Source organism: Cherax quadricarinatus, chromosome 13 (genome assembly GCF_038502225.1).
Source record: "Cherax quadricarinatus isolate ZL_2023a chromosome 13, ASM3850222v1, whole genome shotgun sequence".
Taxonomy (NCBI): domain Eukaryota; kingdom Metazoa; phylum Arthropoda; class Malacostraca; order Decapoda; family Parastacidae; genus Cherax; species Cherax quadricarinatus.
The window spans coordinates 21,672,775-21,692,888 of record NC_091304.1 but is presented as its reverse complement, the minus strand read 5'-3'; positions in this window follow the sequence as shown (position 1 = coordinate 21,692,888).

Below are 20,114 nucleotides of genomic sequence, written 5' to 3'. Positions count from 1 at the left end.
ATGAGCTACATTTAGAATGTCAGACAAACTGGTTCATGATACACAGATGGTTGAGGGGCTGGGAGATCTTGTGTCTCACCCAAGTATAGGTCAGGGGGAGAAATTGCAAACCAAGTTGAAATCGGTCTACTTCTCCAGACACTCGAGAGGTAGAGCTAAAGCACCCATTACTAGGGTCATCACATATTGTTCCCAGGATAAGTCCTCAACCAACGGGACCAAGGGAGAAGCCACTAAGGTGGTCAGTACAAGACGGTGTGTGTTCTGTGAAGGAGAGCACGCTAGTTCAGGGTGCTCAAGCTTTGCCACTCATGACCAAAGGCTCCCGCGACTAAGGGAGTTGAGACTCTTGTTTCAAGTGTTGTGGAGAACACCTTGCCAGGGACTGAAACGCCCAGCTCAATGAGTGTCGAGGCTGTTGGAAAGGTAAATACCATAGTGCACTGTGTCCTAATGATACCAGTTCAGCCCAAGCTAAGGAGAGCAAGTCTCAGGAAAGGGCAGAGAGCAAAGAGAAGCTTGAAGTCGTGGCGAATGTGGTGAGTATTGCATGGGATTAGTTTCGGTGAACAGTTTCAAGGTTCGGTGGCCCTGCCCACAGTGATGGCAGTAGTTGTAAATGGGTAGAAGTCTGAAACAGTCCATTTGTTTTTTGACACTGGGGCCCAAAGATCCTTCATAACAGAGACTAGCCGCTAAGTTGAAGTCAGATGGTAAGTTTGACATGAAAGTGGAAGAGTTTTGTGTCCAGATCCCACACAGGTCTTATCTGGTCATAGATGTCGCAGTTAGATTAGGTGGGCATCACCGGAAGATTTCAGCCTTGATAGTGAAGAGGCTGCCTGATATCATTACCGCCAAGGGCCTGGCTGCGGCAGCCAAACGTTTGAGGGAGTTAGGCGTGAAGCTGGCAGAACCAGATATTGCTACAGATAACATCAGTGATGTAGGAATTTTGGTAGAGGGAGATTACATAGACGAATTCGTGTCTACAAGAAGGGAGGGTATTGGCCTGTACAGAACTCCAGCGGGGTATATTGTAGGAGGCAGGATACCGGCTCATTTCCCTGCGATGCTGGGGAATGGGGGCTCCGGTACTACAGCAATTGAGGCCATGCTAGTGATGCAAATTGGTCTGTGTGAAGATCTATCAGAAACGCAAGTCGACATAGCCGACAGTGAGCCAGTCCATAAACTATGGGTCCTGGATGTAGTAGGGATTAAGGATGGACAACCACCCCCCGAACATGAAGAGACTTATCAGGAATACTTGAACAATGTACAGTTCAAGGATGGCCTGTACTGGGTGCAACTACCTTGGAAACCAGTACACCCAATGCTGCCCACTAATTTCAAGATGGCAAGGGGTCAGTTAAACTCACCTGTGAACAGCCTGACCAAGAAGGGTCTTGTGGGGAAATATGATGACATCATTAAGGAACAGTTGGCCCTCAGGTTCATTGAGAAAATACCCTATGCCAGTCCTGCAGAAAATACCCATTATCTTCCACACACAGCAGTCACCAAGGAGTCAGTAACCACTCCCATCAGAGTGGTCTTCAACTGTAGTTCACAGGCTAGTCCCCGAGAGCCATCATTGAAAGACTGTTCACAGGACTCTTTCTGACACAGAAATTAGCAGATGTGTTACTGAAGTTTAGGACAGAGCAGTATGCCTATGCAGGGGATATCAGTAAAGCTTTCTTGCGTATTGGGTTGCAGTCACAGGATAGGGATTACACAAGGTGCTTGTGGTTGGCTAACAGTAAGGTGCCTGAGCAGGGGTACAAAACCTATAGGTTCAAGGCAGTGCTATTTGGTGCTACTGGTTCACCGTTCTTGTTGCAGGCTACCATAGGTTACTACCTGGCGAATTGTAACAGTCCTCTTAAAGAATTGCTGAAGACCCTATTTTATGTAGACAACATACAGGGTACACTTAGGAGTCTATGGAGACAAAGAACTTTGTCCTTGGAGGCAAAGAGGGGAATGTATGAGAGTATAGTTTTACCAACACACTTATATGGGTGTGAAGCATGGGTGATGAATGTTGCAGTGAGGAGAAGGCTGGAGGCAGTGGAGATGTCATGTCTGAGGGCAATGTGTGGTGTGAATATAATGCAGAGAATTCATAGTTTGGAAGTTAGGAGGAGGTGCGGGATTACCAAAACTGTTGTCCAGAGGGCTGAGGAAGGGTTGTTGAGGTGGTTCGGACATGTAGAGAGAATGGAGCGAAACAGAATGACTTCAAGAGTGTATCAGTCTGTAGTGGAAGGAAGGCGGGGTAGGGGTCGGCCTAGGCAAGGTTGGAGGGAGGGGCTTGGACTTCCAGCAGGCGTGCGTGAGCGTGTTTGATAGGAGTGAATGGAGACGAATGGTTTTTAATACTTGACGTGCTGTTGGAGTGTGAGCAAAGTAACATTTATGAAGGGGTTCAGGGAAACCGGCAGGCCGGACTTGAGTCCTGGAGATGGGAAGTACAGTGCCTGCACTCTGAAGGAGGGGTGTTAATGTTGCAGTTTAAAAACTGTAGTGTAAAGCACCCTTCTGGCAAGACAGTGATGGAGTGAATGATGGTGAAAGTTTTTCTTTTTCGGGCCACCCTGCCTTGGTGGGAATCGGCCAGTGTGATAATAAATAAAAAATAACATACAGGGTACAACCTCAGATGAGGGTCTAATCAGATGCTCTCAGCCAACATGCCATTGAGAGAATGGGTAACAAACAGTCCCAGGTTGCGAGACATAGTGGAGCATGATTATGCGGGCTACACAGTGCCTGCGGTAACCTCAGGGTAACCTCGGTGTTGGGACTGGAATGGGAAATTGAGGAGGACAGACTTAGGATAAAGAGGAAACCTGATGGTGAGGGGAAGCTGACCAGAAGGTCCTTGTTGAGTAAAGTGCAGACTGCCTTTGACCCCTTGGGTATGTTGACACCCATTTCCATCAGAGTGAGAATGCTAGTACAACAGACCTGGAAGCTGAACCTAGGTTGGAACGATGCCCTGCCAGAAACCGTCTGTCAGGAGTGGGATCTGGTTAGCAAAGATTTAGTAGAGTTGCACGAATTCACGTTCCCTAGGTCCCTCGGGTGCACTGGACAAGACTATGACTTGCATGTCTTCTGTGATGCCTCCTTTCTGCAGAGCCTATGGGGCTTTAGCATACTTGGTGGCTGGGGACCAGGTCAATCTGGCTACCAGCAGTGCACAAGTGACACCCCTAAAAGAGTGTTCAATCCCCAACCTAGAGCTCACCGCAATGCTGCTGGGAGCAAGACTGGGAAAGTATGTAAAGGAAATGTTGAATAACCTGAGGATGATGCACACCTGTATATGGACAGACTCGTAGGTGACCTTACAATGGGTCCAGAACGACAGGTCCAAACTCCCCTATGTTAGGAATCAGGTGAAAGAGGTATGGGAACTGCAGTCAGCATCTACGATCTTGTATGTGCCTGCAGATCAAAACCTAACTGACCTGATAAGCCGAGGGGTGACACACAAAAGGCTGAGTAAAAGCGAGATTTGGTTCAAAGGCCTGGACTGGTTACCAGCAAAGGAGTGCTGGCCAAACAGTTTGACCCCAAATGTTACTCTTCTTGGACCCCTCAAGGAAGGTTCCTTGATGTTGGTGAGGGGCTCTTGATTTAGGGAATTGGATCTGTGCTCCAGTTCCCCGAATTAAGCCTGAATGCCTTCCACATCCCCCCACCCAGGTGCTGTATAATCCTCCGGGTTTAGCGCTTCCCCTTGATTATAATAATAATAATAATATTCTTCTTGGAGGAAACTGATAGGAGTACAGAAATGGTATTTCAATTTGTGAGAAAGCTGCATGACAAGGTAAGCAGAGGCCAACAGTTGTCGCTTGTGGGTCCCAGAGAGTACTGGATATGGCAATACCAAAGGGAGAGATTTCCAGGAGTTCTGGAGGTGCTGGAGGCTGGGCAGCAGATGTAACATCGGGTCCTGTGCCCAATGGCAGCTCAGGGAACAGTAAATTGGTCCACTCATTGGGACTCTTCTTAGACCATGCCAGTCTGATAAGATGCGGGGGAAGACTACATAACTCTGAGCTCGGTTATGGGGCCAAACATCCTGTGTTACTGGGAAAGGAGGGGTGGTTGTCAGAGTTATTGACACACGTTGCTCATCAGAGGAGTGGGCATGGGGGATTTAGAGATACCCTTACCTGCCTTCATTTGAATTACTGGGTGCTGAAGGGTCGATCTGCCGTCAAAAGGGTGATAAGGAGTTGCACTGTCTGCCGGCGATACGATGGGAGGACCCTACCATACCTAGGACCACCACCGCTGCCTCAAGAGTGGGTACATAGTGACAGGCCCTTTGAGACTGTAGTGATAGACTGTACCGGGGATATCACACTGAAGAACCCAGGAGAGGATAGGGTAGGCTCACAGAAGGTATATGTCTGCCTGTTTACTTGTGCAACTACCCAAACTGTACATTTGGAATTGGCAGAAGATATGTCCACCGAAACGTTCGTGACGTTGTTCAGGGGATTTACATGTAGGTTCTCTTGCCCACGATTGATTATCTCGGACAATGGCACAAGCTTCAGAGTGGCCGACAAAGTCTTTAGGAATCTCATGGACAACAGAGAGGTGTAAGAATACCTAAAAAGGACAGAGTACAAGTGGAAGTTCATAGTTCCCAGAGCACCTTGGCAAGAGGGCTTCTATGAACGTATGGTGGGCACTGTTAAAAGATGCTTTTGCAAGGTCTTGCATGGTAAGAGGGTGAGCACTGATGAGTTGCATATGGTGTTAGCCAAGATAGGGGTGAGAGTCAATAACAGGCCCCTGACCTATGTGCAAAATGAGATTGATGAGCAGGAAGCTCTCACCCCCAGTCACATGCTATTTGGGAGGAGGACCGAGCCTGTCCCTGCAATCTTGAGCCAGTCTCATGAGGAGCAGGACTATTATGGACCAGAAGGACCCCCCTCCTCCATGAATGAAGAATTACACAAGAGCCACAATAGACTGGTGAGCGTTCTGAACAAGTGGCACCAGGTGTGACGCAATGATTATTTGACAGCTCTGCGAGAACATTTCTACGGGGCTGACCCCAAGGAAAACAAGGTGATGCTGAGTCAAGGGGACCTGGTGCTAGTAGAAGCTGAGGCACCCAGGGCATATTGGCCTCTAAGCCTGGTGGTGTCGACCCACCCAGATAAGGCTGGACAGTTGAGGATGGTGAAGGTGAGAATAAATGGTGTCGAGACCATAAGGCCCATCAACAAGCTTTTGCCTCTCGAGGTCCACATGGTGGGACCTGGATGGGAGAAGTTAGACCAGAGTCTGCTTGACCAAAGTGGCTGGACAACCCGTTGAACAGTGCTCAAGTCCAGGGCCCGCTGGGAGGGGGATGCGGGAGGCGGACTTGATCTAGACTTAGCGACTACCTTTGCTGGCAGGAGGATGTGGGAACTTATTCGGTCCTAAGTTCCACATAGTAAATAAGCCGAATGAGGCCCCTAACATTCCACGGATAGGGCGTCTTGAGTTTTGTGGGCCTCACATCTACCCAAAAAACACACACCTGGGTTGGTGGAGGTGGTTGGAAGGTACATCTTAATTGATAGATTTACCCTTCAAGGAAGGTGTAGGTAGTTTATACTGTTAGTAACTATTGTTACTAAAAGTGTTGAAGCAACTGTGGTTATTAATAATGTAGACCTAAGACCTTAACACAGGAATAGGCCTTTAATATAGGCAAACACTAGGCTATGTTACAAATTTGATGGAGGCACCTCGAAGTACTGTGGATGCCCTCCTCCATCCGGGCCCATTACAGTAAGACAAGACCTTGCTTTTTTCTCAGTTCTGGCCAGTCTGGGGGGAAACATGAGTGAGTTGAACTGTGGGTCGTTGTGCAGTCGGATGCCCGTAGACCAGTACATACCGGTGTCCCCTCTTAAGTACAAGTCTAGAAGCTAGTGTCTCTTACTGCATGGTTATACTAAGGCATACACACCCCCTTGGAAATCTGGAATTTCTGAGGTGCAGGCAGATCACTAATACCAGCTGAATATTGCAGGAATTAAAGTCCCTGACTGCATGTGGTGATGTGAATGGGAGTGTGGAAAATTACATTTATCTGAATGTATCATTATTTACATAACAGTAAATGAACAAATATAATTATTATTTATCAGTTAGACAAGTAGGAATTTGGGACACCTAGGTCGCAAAAAAATGTCCCCCTTCGATACCTACCACTGTCATATCCACAAGTTTCTCTGGACTTATTAATTACAAATGAAAAATACATCACCAGGAATGCTGGTAAAACATTTGGAAACTTCAGCAAGCAAAACTCTCTTAGTTAATTTGTTGGGCATACTGTAATTATTAGGTTTTAACATTAACAAATCTCTCTCAGTATCCCAATTTAAACCCAATACATTACTACATTTTGGCACTTCATCTCCAGGGTAATTTTTACTTATTTTGTCGTTCAATTTGGACGAATTACTATTCCATTCTCTCAGAGGCATATTTGCACTTTGCATTATTTTATTAGCCTCTCCATAAGTCATTAACAGTTCCTCTTCAGTTGACGTCACACCCAGCAAATTGTCCACATAAAATTGTTTGCACATTACTCAATGGACTTTCCATACGTTTAAGGTTTGCACAGAACTGCTTAATGCCTCAAATGATGTAGTGGAAGTTTTAGCAGTAAAGGTCGAGAACCAAAACCTAGTCATTGTGGTAGTCTACAAGCCTCCAGATGCAACATCCCAGCAATTCCAGGAACAGCTGTTAAAAATTGACCACTGTCTGGAAAATCTTCCAGCTTTGGTGGCCCGGTGGCCTGGTGGCTAAAGCTCCCGCTTCACACACGGAGGGCCCGGGTTCGATTCCCGGCGGGTGGAAACATTCGACACGTTTCCTTACACCTGTTGTCCTGTTCACCTAGCAGCAAATAGGTACTTGGGTGTTAGTCGACTGGTGTGGGTCGCATCCTGGGGGACAAGATTAAGGACCCCAATGGAAATAAGTTAGACAGTCCTCGATGACGCACTGACTTTCTTGGGTTATCCTGGGTGGCTAACCCTCCGGGGTTAAAAATCCGAACGAAATCTTATCTTATCTTATCTTATCCTGCACCCAACATCTTGCTCCTGGGGAATTTCAACTTAAGGCACCTAAGATGGAGGAATATAGCAAATAATATTGTTGCAGTAATAACACCAGGAGGCAGCTCTGATGAAAACTCACACTCACATGAGCTTTTAAATCTCTGCACAAAGTTCAATTTAAACCAGCAAATAATAGAGCCTACTAGACTGGAGAATACACTAGACCTCATCTTCACTAACAATGATGATCTGATAAGAAATGTCACCATATCAAAAACAATATACTCAGATCACAACATAATTGAGGTTCAGACATGTATGCGTGGAGCCCCAGACCGACATAATGAGACTAGTTACGAGGGAGCATTCACCAAATTCAACTTCAATAACAAAAACATAAAGTGGGACCAAGTAAACCAAGTCCTAACTGATATAAGCTGGGAAGATATACTAAGCAACACAGACCCCAACTTATGCCTAGAACAAATTAACTTGGTGGCACTCGATGTATGCACAAGGCTTATTCCTCTAAGAAAAAGGAGGAGTAGATGTAAAATAGAAAGAGACAGGCGCTCCCTTTACAGGCGACGGAAAAGAATAACAGAGCGGCTAAAAGAGGTCAATATATCTGAAATGCGTAGGGAGACACTGGTCAGAGAAATAGCAAGCATCGAACTTAAGCTAAAGGAATCCTTTAGGAGTCAGGAATCGCGGGAAGAACTAAAAGCCATAAATGAAATCGAAAGAAACCCCAAGTATTTCTTCTATGCCAAATCAAAGTCGAGAACAACGTCCAGTATTGGGCCCCTACTTAAACAAGATGGGTCCTACACAGATGACAGCAAGGAAATGAGCTACTCAAGTCCCAATATGACTCAGTTTTTAGCAAGCCGCTAACCAGACTGAGAGTCGAAGATCAAAATGAATTTTTTATGAGAGAGCCACAAAATTTGATTAACACAAGCCTATCCGATGTTATCCTGACGCCAAATGACTTCGAACAGGCGATAAATGACATGCCCATGCACTCTGCCCCAGGGCCAGACTCATGGAACTCCGTGTTCATCAAGAACTGCAAGAAGCCCCTATCACGAGCCTTTTCCATCCTATGGAGAGGGAGCATGGACATGGGGGTCGTCCCACAGTTACTAAAAACAACAGACATAGCCCCACTCCACAAAGGGGGCAGTAAAGCAACAGCAAAGAACTACAGACCAATAGCACTAACATCCCATATCATAAAAATCTTTGAAAGGGTCCTAAGAAGCAAGATCACCACCCATCTAGAAACCCATCAGTTACACAACCCAGGGCAACCTGGGTTTAGAACAGGTCGCTCCTGTCTGTCTCAACTATTGGATCACTATGACAAGGTCCTAAATGCACTAGAAGACAGAATGCAGATGTAATATATACAGACTTTGCAAAAGCCTTCGACAAGTGTGACCATGGCGTAATAGCGCACAAAATGCGTGCTAAAGGAATAACAGGAAAAGTCGGTCGATGGATCTATAATTTCCTCACTAACACACAGAGAGTAGTCGTCAACAGAGTAAAGTCCGAGGCAGCTACGGTGAAAAGCTCTGTTCCACAAGGCACAGTACTCGCTCCCATCTTGTTCCTCATCCTCATATCCGACATAGACAAGGATGTCAGCCACAGCACCGTGTCTTCCTTTGCAGATGACACCCGAATCTGCATGACAGTGTCTTCCATTGCAGACACTGCAAGGCTCCAGGCGGACATCAACCAAATCTTTCAGTGGGCTGCAGAAAACAATATGAAGTTCAACGATGAGAAATTTCAGTTATTCAGATATGGTAAACACGAGGAAATTAAATCTTCATCAGAGTACAAAACAAATTCTGGCCACAAAATAGAGCGAAACACCAACGTCAAAGACCTGGGAGTGATCATGTCGGAGGATCTCACCTTCAAGGACCATAACATTATATCAATCGCATCTGCTAGAAAAATGACAGGATGGATAATGAGAACCTGCAAAACTAGGGAGACCAAGCCCATGATGACACTCTTCAGGTCACTTGTTCTATCTAGGCTGGAATATTGCTGCACACTAACAGCACCTTTCAAGGCAGGTGAAATTGCTGACCTAGAAAATGCACAGAGAACCTTCACGGCGCGCATAACGGAGATAAAACACCTCAATTACTGGGAGCGCTTGAGGTTCCTAAACCTGTATTCCCTGGAATGCAGGAGGGAGAGATACATGATTATATACACCTGGAAAATCCTAGAGGGACTAGTACCGAACTTGCACACGAAAATCACTCACTACGAAAGCAAAAGACTTGGCAGACGATGCACCATCCCCCCAATGAAAAGCAGGGGTGTCACTAGCACGTTAAGAGACCATACAATAAGTGTCAGGGGCCCGAGACTGTTCAACTGCCTCCCAGCATACATAAGGGGGATTACCAACAGACCCCTGGCAGTCTTCAAGCTGGCACTGGACAAGCACCTAAAGTCGGTTCCTGACCAGCCGGGCTGTGGCTCGTACGTTGGTTTGCGTGCAGCCAGCAGCAACAGCCTGGTTGATCAGGCTCTGATCCACCAGGAGGCCTGGTCACAGACCGGGCCGCGGGGGCGTTGACCCCCGGAACTCTCTCCAGGTAAACTCCAGGTAAACATCCACCTCCTTCTGTCATTTCACATATAATTATTATGTAATTAATTAATGACTTCACTAATTACCTCCGGTTCAAGAAGAACCAATGGGCAAATTAAATGTGGAAAATTGCATTTACCTGAATGTAACTAATTATGTACATAACAGTAAATGATAAAGATAATTATTATTTATCAATGTTATATAGACAAGTAGGAATTTGGGACGCCTAGGTCGCAAAAAATGTCCCCCTTCGATACCTACCACTGTCATAACCACAAGTTGCTCTGGACCTATTAATTAAATGGAATATACATAAACCAGGAATACTGGTAAATATATGTATAAATTTGTGAACTGTATATTAAAAATAATAAATGGTTATATATATACACAATTACATAACAGAAGGAAAATATATCTTAATATCACTCACCAATTTGACTGGATGTTAAGTTGTATCATACTCGGAAAAACCTCACTAACTAAATTTATGAAAACACTGGCCAGAATTATACACAAATCTAGAGAGCTTATCTGAAGTTCATGGAGCTGTCTTGTCCAGCCGTCTGATATCTCAAGTTATGCAGGAATGCACATCCAACAATTTCACCTTCTATTTGAGAGGTGTCAATCCAGTTTTAACCTCTGGAGCACGAAAAATTCTTCCCATTATATTAATGTATCCAATTCAAAACCAAGATGGCGAGTGTCTCGTCTGCGCAGACACAGGCTTTCCGTTTTCTATGACATAAATATTATTAACTAATTAATGACTTCACTAATTACCTCCGGTTCAAGAAGGATCAACGGGCAAATTAAATGTGGAAAATTACATTTATCTGAATGTATCATTATTTACATAACAGTAAATGAACAAAGATAATTATTATTTGTCAGTTAGACAAGTAGGAATTTGGGACACCTAGGTCGCAAAAAAATGTCCCCCTTCGATTCCTACCACTGTCATATCCACAAGTTGCTCTGGACCTATTAATTACAAATAAAAAATACATCACCAGGAATGCTGGTAAATATACAAATGTGTGGACTGTATATTAAATTAATAAAGAATTATATACATATACACATTTACATAACAGAAGGAGAATATCTTAAAATCACTCACCAATTTGACTGGAGACCAAGTTGTATCATACTCAGAAAACCCCCCTGTCTACATTTATGATAATAATACTGGCCAGAACTATAAACATAATATAGACATGACTTAGCTGGGGTTCCTGGAGCTGTCTTGTCCAGTCGCCTGATATCTCAAGTTATGCAGGAATGCACATCCAACAATTTCGCCTCCTATTTGAGAGGTGTCACCCCAATTTTAACCTCTAGAGCACGAAAAATTCTTCCAATTACACTAACGTTTCTAGTCCAAATTCAAACAAAATGGCGACTCACCTCCCCAGCCGCAGGTTTCCCATTTTCGACAACATACTTCTTTTAAAAATACAATATAGGGCATCTATTTACCTATAAATTACCTTATTTCTGGAAAATATATACAGTATTTTCCACAGGGAGTGTCCAGAGGGGCTAAGGCTTAGGGAGGTTGGAAGACTGGATGATATATTCTCCAACTCCAAGTAAATTAGTCCTCTATTCGTACGTGAGGATTGGAATTCTTGCAACATCAGTTATTTATGGAAGTGTGTCATATAAGCCACTTGTGAGGCTGAGGTGCTGACCTCAGAGTTCCGTGTCAACAGAGCTTACTAGCGTAGACAACTCGCATGGAGGCAGTCCAGACAAATTTCCAGTGTTGTTGGTCAGATCATTTCAGCTTCTACTGGTGCTGGGTGTCTTCTGTACTCTTGTTCCATCCAGTATTGGTGATAGTTCTAGTGTTTAGAGATATAGCAATTCTTTTTCCAGTTTATATTCATCCTATTCCATCTTCTGTCTCCATACGTATTTTTATTTTCTTCGAGCCTGTGATAGTTGTATCTCTCATTTGTCTTCATTTATGTTTGTCTAAAAATGTTCACATCTTTTACATGAAAAATGTACAGTCTGGAGACCTGGAGAGAGTTCCGGGGGTCAACGTCCCCACGGCCCGGTCTGTGACCAGGCCTCATGGTGGATCAGGGCCTGATCAACCAGGCTGTTACTGCTGGCTGCACACAATCCAATGTACGAGCCAAAGCCCGACTGGTCAGGTACCGACTTTAGGTGCTTGTCCAGTGCCTGCTTAAAGACAGCCAGGGGTCTATTGGTAAGCCCCCTTATGTATGCTGGGAGGCAGTTGAACAGTCTTGGGCCCCCAACACTTATTGTGTTGTCTCTTAACGTGCTAGTGACACCCCTGCTTTTCATTGGGGGGATGTTGCATCGTCTGCCGAGTCTTTTACTTTCATAGGGAGTGATTTTCGTGTGCAAGTTTGGTACTAGTCCCTCTAGGATTTTCCAGGTGTATATAATTATGCATCTCTCCCACCTGCATTCCAGGGAGTACAGGTTCAGGAACTTCAAGCGCTCCCAGTAATTGAGGTGTTTTATCTCTGCTATGCGTGCCGTGAAGGTTCTCTGTACATTTTCTAGGTCAGCAATTTCACCTGCCTTGAAAGGTGCTGTTAGTGTGCAGCAATATTCCAGCCTAGATAGAACAAGTGACCTGAAGAGTATCATCATGAGCTTGGCATCTCTAGTTTTGAAGGCTCTCATTATCCATCCTGTCATTTTTCTAGCAGTTGCGATTGATACAATGTTATGGTCCTTGAAGGTGAGATCCTCCGTCATGATCTCTCCCATGTCTTTGACGTTAGTTTTTCGCTCTATTTTGTGGCTGGAAATTTATTTTATATTCTGATGAAGTTTTAATTTCCTCATGTTTACCATATCGGAGTAATTGAAATTTCTCATCGTTGAACTTCATATTGTTTTCTGCAGCCCATTGAAAGATTTGGTTGATGTCTGCCTGGAGCCTTGCAGTGTCTGCAATGGAAGACACTGTCATGCAGATTTGGGTGTCATCCGCAAAGGAAGACACGGTGCTGTGGCTGACATCCTTGTCTGTGTCAGATATGAGGACGAGAAACAAGATGGGAGCGAGTACTGAGCCTTGTGGGACAGAGCTTTTCACTGTAGCCGCCCCAGACTTTACTCTGTTGACTACTACTCTTTGTGTTCTGTATGTGAGGAAATTATAGATCCATCTACCAGCTTTCCTGTTATTCCTTTAGCACACATTTTGTGCGCTATTACACCAAGATCACACTTGTCGAAGGCTTATGCAAAGTCTGTGTATATTACATCTGCATTATTTTTGTCTTCTAGTGCATCTAGGACCTTGTCGTAGTGATCTAGTAGTTGGGACAGACAGGAGCGACCTGCTCTAAACCCATGTTGCCCTGGGTTGTGTAACTGATGGGTGACGATCTTGCTTCTTAGGACCCTTTCAAAGATTTTTATGATATGGGATGTTAGTGCTATCGGTCTGTAGGTCTTTGCTATTGCTTTACTGCCCCCTTTGTGGAGTGGGGCTATGTCTGTTGTTTTTAGTAACTGTGGGACGACCCCAGTGTCCATGCTCCCTCTCCATAGGATGTTAAAAGCACGTGATAGGGGCTTCTTGCAGTTCTTGATGAACATGGAGTTCCATGAGTCTGGCCCTGGGGCAGAGTGCATGGGCATGTCATTTATCGCCTGTTCGAAGTCATATGGCATCAGGATAACATCAGATAGGCTTCCTTCCTCAAGTAAGTTAATGGCATTTCACAATGGTTGACAGTACACGTTCCTAGCAGTAGAGTAGTGTGTTAAGACATATCTTCAGTAGTATGTTAAGGCATAATCCCTCAGAATATTATTTTATGTGCTGATGCCATCTGAGGTGTCTTGAATTTCTTGTGTTTTCCACATGGTAGTTTGTGATACTTCATCTACACAAGTTTATTTAATTTTCCCCGTGACTTTCAACTGTATATTTTGTTGTTTGTGTTTTCCCTGGTTGATTTTTTTTCTAGTGATACTGTCTGATTTCATCCTTTATTTTCCTCAACCTTATGTGTCTTATCTAGTATCCCAAGCAAGTCGAGAATTATTACAATCAAAAGGAAGCACTAAACCTACCAGGGTCATACAGCGCTGCAGGGTAGGAATTGATGCAGGATCTAAGGATAAATAAGGGTGGAGATGACAATAACGGTAAATTTAGGAGGGGCTGTGAGGAGTGCTAAAGGAAGGATTATCGAAGTTTGTGTAATAAATGAGTTGCTGTAAAAAAGTCGAAGAGGAGGTCTGTGTCAAAGGTGAGTCTGTCAGCGAGGAGGGAAAATAAAGTAAGGGCAAGTTGAGAAGTCTTGTATGAAAGCTACATTATTATTATTATTATTATAATCTAAGGGGGAAGCGCTAAACCCAGAGGATTATACAGCGCCCGTGGGGAGGGGATGTGGAAGGCATTCAGGCTTAATTCGGGAAACTGGAGCACAGATCCAATTCCCTAAATCAAGAGCCCCTCACCAACATCAAGGAACCTTCCTTGAGGGGTATGAAAGCTACAACCTGAATTTTTTTTTTTTTTTTTTTTTTTTTTGAAAGCTACAACCTGAATATATTTTTAATATTATTGATTACAGTATTCACAAAAGTGCTGAACTTTTATGTCAATCAATACTTTTTAATCACTGCATGTATAGTGTATCAAATGTTTGTGACTTAAATGTGAAAATACATGAAGGCTGTGTAAGATCTATTGCTATTCACAGTCTATCTTAAATGTCCAAGATGATGTAAAGTCTCAAGTCAAAGCACTTTATTACTGACACTACAGACTCTTTTTAGGACTGGTAGTTATGTTTAACCCTTAAACTGTCCAAACATAGATCTACGTCCACGTGCGTAGCGCTCCGAACGTAGATCAGCATTTTATTTTTCATTCCTGCAAAACTGGCATGATTGACCTGAGATACCTGGTCAGTATAGAATGGGTCTTAACACTTGGTGTGCACAGTATTAAAAAAATCTGAGACCACTTAGTACCTTGTGGAAGCACCTGTTCAGTTGAGCACCAACTAGAGCAAATAGTGTGGCAAACACCAGGGATTCACTGATGTCATGTTGCATTAACACTCCCCTTTTAAAGAGCAAAGTAAAAATAGGTTAGATAAATACATGAGTGGATGTGGGTGGGTGAGAATTGGACCTGACTAGCTTGTGCTACTAGGTCTGATGCCATGCTCCTTCCTTCAGTGGATGTGACCTGACTAGGTGGGTCATTGGTCTAAGCTGGGGGGTGACATGGACCTGCCTTGCATGGGCCAGTAGGCCTGCTGCAGTGTTCCTTCTTTCTTATATATATTCGGCAGGCTGGCCAGCTGGCTGGCTTTGGTTGTCTCTCTGTCTATATCTCTGTCTCTCACATTTACACATAAGTAGTTATTATACATAGTGTAAGTTACCTAGAATAACCCAAAAATTAAAGACACAAGCAGATGGAAAGACAGACACACAGAGGCAAACAGAAAGATCAGCAGAGCTAGACAGACAGATAAGCAGATTATTATTATTATAATCAAGGGGGAAGCGCTAAACCTGGAGGATTATACAGCGCCTGGGGGAGGATGTGGAAGGCATTCAGGTTTAATTCGGGGAACTGGAGCAGAGATCCAATTCCCTAAATCAAGAGCCCCTCACCAACATCAAAGAACCTTGTTAGGTAAGACACATATGCAACAGTTAGGTATCTTTATTTCGAAACGTTTCGCCTACACAGTAGGCTTCTTCAGTCGAGTACAGAAAAGTTGATAGAACCAGAAGAGACTTGAAGACGATGTAATCAGTCCATCACTCTTAGAGTTTTGAGGTGGTCAGTCCCTCAGTCTGGAGAAGAGCATTGTTCCGTAGTCTGAAACAATATGGAGTTGAAGTGACAGGATGGAGCCTTATATAGCGCCAGGAGGTGAGACGTAGGTCACTAGTACAAGCAAGAACGCAGATGTTGGGAGGTCAGGTCCCTCTCAAATCCAGCCGTTCTCACTAGTAGAGGTTGTCGAAGTTGATTGCAGGTCTGTACCAAGATACCCTTGTGTTGCAGTGTCTGACAGATTGCACATTAAAATGGTATAAAATACCGACAGGTTGTTAGGTAAGACACATATGCAACAGGTATCTTTATTTCGAAACGTTTCGAAATAAAGATACCTAACTGTTGCATATGTGTCTTACCTAACAACCTGTCGGTATTTTATACCATTTTAATGTTCAATCAAAGAACCTTCCTTGAGGGGCAGATAAGCAGAGCTAGATACACAGACAGATAGACATGTTTGTGTGTAACAGTGAAAACTAGGGTTCCCTGAGTGCACATTCATCAAGTGTCACTGCCTGTCAGCAGTTTACTGACACATGTCATAACACCATGCTTCACGGTATACTCCAGCATATCTAAAACATTGCTGGGACCTATAAATACTTGGTATATATTTCTAAACAATAGTAAATGACCCAGGCAGATTGTGATTATGACTATTTGAGTACTGTTTCAGTGTACCTAATGTTAGTGTCAGAACAAAGATTGGCTATGAAATCACAAGAACTGTTATAAATTGTAATTATCAGAACATAAAAAATATATAAATTAAAATAAAAATGATAAAAAGTATATCGGCAACACTTCTGCAAGTGGCAGGAGTTAATGTTGCCATTAGGTGAGCATCCAGCACCAACTTCACAGGCTTATATCTTGGCAAGTACTGACCCTAAAAATTTTTATCCTATAACATGTAGAAAAATGCACTCTTCATTTATTTATTTTCTAATTTTTTTTTTTTTTTTCAAAATATTCAGTGCTACGTAGGTGAACGTAGATCTACGTTTGGACAGTTTAATTAAGGGGGCGATGAGCCAAATCATATCTTTTTTTTCTTTTGGTTCAATTTCAGTGGAATTGTTACTGTGAATTAAGCAGCATTTGAAACGTAGACACCGTGTTTTTAGTAACTTTTTTCCTTATAGTTAGAAAAAAAATAAAGGTCCCTATTCTGTAGGGCTCAAATCTAGCCTTCTTCTACAAAATTGGTAACACTTACAATGTTCTAGTCGACATTAGTTGAAAGATAATGAGTTAGATAATCTAATTACATGGACGTTTGAGCGAAATGTCAAATACATTGAATTATACAAAATATTGAAATATGTTTTTTTTTTTTTTAAGAACTCTCTTGGGATAAAAAATTCAATAAAAACAAAATGGTACTCTTTTCACTCTAGTCCTCACAGAAGTACCATGTAGAGTATTTAGAATTAAACAGTCATATTATTATTATTATTATAATCAAGGGGGAAGCGCTAAACCCGGAGTATTATACAGCGCCTGGGGGGGGGGATGTGGAAGGCATTCAGGCTTAATTCGGGGAACTGGAGCATAGATCTAATTCCCTAAATCAAGAGCCCCTCACCAACATCATAAACAGTCATAAAAATTGTAATTTATGGAGTAAAAAAAAAAAAAAAAACACTAATTGCCAACATGTCCTCTTGCTGACAGTAAGAGCAAACAAAAAAATTACATTTGTGGAAAAACATACTTAGAAATATAATAGAAACAAGCTGATTCCATCAAAATGTTGCCAGAATTATGCACTATTTCTTTGTTAGGAAACATTGTTTTTCCATAATTTTTCAATTTCAATTTTTATCACAAAAAACAAAAAAAAAAAAAAAAAAAAAAAAAAAAAAAACGTCACCTTAACGGTTAATTTTGTTCAACTTTATTGATTGATGTACAGTATAAATTTTTATTTTAATTTTACCTATGGGTTTTGTGTTTCCTCATGCGTACAACTTCTGTAGGGTCCAATGCATTGGAGATAAATAAAGCAATAGATCAGATTTATAAATCACAACTTTATTGTATTTATATTGCAACTTTTGCATAGATGTAAATAAAAAAAGTTAAATAGATTGTCAAGTATTTAAATTTACAGACATAGGAACATTGAATTATGTACATAAGATACAGCATTATGAAGATGATTGCAAAAACATGCTCAGAATAGCCAATATATACAAGAAATGCACAATATATAAAATATCTACAGCTTGTGTAACTTTATACACATTAAAATACTGCTTGTATCACAACGCTTCTAGCTGGTTAACTAGGGCGTCAATTTCTATCTAAATGATATTTACTACACAATATTACAGCACACACACACACACACACACACACATATATATATATATATATATATATATATATATATATATATATATATATGTATATATATATATGTATATATATATGTATAGGTATATATATATATATATATATATATATATATATATATATGTATATATATATATATATATATATATATATATATACATACACACACACACACACACACACACACACACACACACACACACACACACACACACACACACACACACACACACACACACACACACACACACACACACACATGCAAGACAAACCATGGGTCCACCCCCCGTGGCTTGTCTTGCATACTTAAAATCGCCTGTCTGCGATTGTTTTCAATATATATATACAGTGATACCCCGAGTTTCGTAAAGCTCCCAACTTGAACAATTATGTAAGTGTATTATTGTAAGTGCTTTTGTAAGTGTATTTTTGGGGTTCTGAAATGGACTAATGTAATTTACATTATTCCTTATGGGAACAAATTCGTTCAGTAATGGCACTCAGCCTTCTGGAACGAATTATGGCCGAAACTCAGGGTACCACTGTATGTAATATACACATTTGTACATACAGTGGTACCCTGAGTTTTGGCCATAATTCATTCCAGAAGGCTGTTCGAGTGCTGTTACCGAACGAATTTGTTCCCATAAGGAATAACTTAAATTAGATTTCAGACCCCCAAAAATACTTACAAAAGCACTTACAATAATACTTACATAATTGTTCGAGTTGGGAGCTGTATGAAACTCAGGGTACCACTGAACAATATATATATATATAATATATATATATATATATATATATATATATATATATATATATATATATATATATATATATATATATATATATATATATATATATATATATATATATATAAGAACTACCTGGAATGGCACACTTCTGCAATATTTTTTTTTTGTACTGTATTAACACAATTCGACGGTCCTCAAATTTTCCATCAGAGGAAAAATTAACCACCTCATCCACTGATGAGCTGACTTTATCATCTATTTTGACTGTACATAACTTTTTATATTCCAGTCTTGCCATACCAAATTTTACTTAAAGTACCTTTCAGTAAACATTTATGTATATGGCCTTTATATTTCATTTTGTATTATTTGGTGTACCACTTAGTTTTGATCATAATTTGTATTATTTTTATAATCATAACTTGTGCTCAACCCACAAGGGTCATACGGTCTTTGTAGGAAATAATAAAAATTTAGGGAACAAAAATTTTTAAATATACTATTTTCACTGTTGCTCCTAAAGCTTTTGAACACTTGAGACAACAAATATGTAAATGCATGCAGGTGTGCTGATTGCTTGCTGCATATGGGTGAATGTACTGTATGTCACGTTATATGTACATGTTTAAAATATATATGTGAAAAATGTATTGTACTGTATATATAGGATGATGGCCTTTGATATATCAAAGGTATATCAGCCTGTATACACATTTTGACACTAGCCATTTCCCCCTCATGGTAGATTGACCAAAAAAGGAAAAGATCACTGTCACCCATTCCTTAACTGTCTTTTCAAAAGTGCAAGGTTATCACAATACAAATGATCCAGTGATCCATTATATCTTCACGCATTGTGAGTGTGGAAAGCACAGTGCTTGCACTTTGATGGTGAGGATGTTACTGTTTAGTGGCTCATTCATATTTTATGTTCCTGCACTAATGGAAAGAAAAAACAAATGTGAATGCATTTATCTTCTAGTGTCACATTACCTAGCTGGGAAACTGCCAGTGTGTTTAACCCTTTCACTGTCGGTCCCGTAATATTACGGCTTGCAAGCCAGTGTTGGTCCCGTAATACTATGCCAAAATTCTAACAGCTTCAGATCTGGTGGAAGAAAGCTGGTAGGCCTACATGTGAAAGAATGAGTCTGTGTTGTGCAGTATGAAAAAAATCTGGGAGGCCGCAGTGCATTGTGGATGTGCCAATTCAGTACACCTTGTTCACCATGCCTAGCGGTAAGGAATACCTCACTCCCTGGAGAATTTGAGACTCTTTTCTTCCAAAGTGATACTTCTAACACAGATGGAAGTGTCAGTGAAGATGAATTTCATGGTTTTGAGGAGTTTGTGACCAAAAGTCAATGCCCAGGTTACCAGATACAGATAGTGAAAAGGTAAGACAGCATGGGTGGTGAGGAAGACAG